Source organism: Notechis scutatus, chromosome 3, assembly GCF_049901735.1.
Source record: "Notechis scutatus isolate UNSWTSFEM ecotype Mainland chromosome 3, rNotScu1.2, whole genome shotgun sequence".
NCBI lineage: Eukaryota > Metazoa > Chordata > Lepidosauria > Squamata > Elapidae > Notechis > Notechis scutatus.
Genome location: NC_142011.1, coordinates 157,462,147 through 157,462,808, shown reverse-complemented (window position 1 = coordinate 157,462,808; position 662 = coordinate 157,462,147).

Genomic DNA, 662 nt, shown 5'->3' with positions numbered 1-662 from the left:
GGAGCGGACGCATGCGCGTGGCCCACCTAATAGATTAGCGCTAAATCCCGCCCGCTGCCGGAGAGGAGGGGAAGAGGGAATGCGTACCTGGGATTGGGTCATTGGTCGCTTTGTTTGGGGAAGTTCCCGGAGTGGGTGGACTTCGGGGGCTGGGTTTTTTTTGTGTGTGTGTTGAGCTACGATTAAATTGTGGTTTATTGAAGTACAGCTAAGCTAAGTTCAAACTACGAAACGGAGTATATACCATTCGCATTACAATGACCAGAGTTTGTGAATTATGAATAATTTGGTTATTTGGGGATGAATGGAATTGTGTGAAGGCAAATATAGTGGCTTGTAAATGTTGATTTATGGCTTAAAATGTTGCACGAGCCGCATGACTTATTTGGTAAACTATAAGCAACATATAGCTTAACCAATTATGTTGGATCATTATCAGGTTGGGGTTTTTTTGCTGCCTTTTCTAGACACCAACAGTCCGAATTGAATCTTTGATAGTATATTTAAAACTTAAATCTGATGGTGGGTGAATAATTTTTTGCTTCTGCTTTGCAAACTCTATAGTTTTACATGGTTTGCACACTGTTTTGGGTGCCAGTCACTTCTGAAGCTTGATGACATGAAACAATTTTGCCAGGCTTATCTGTCATATCTGTATTCAT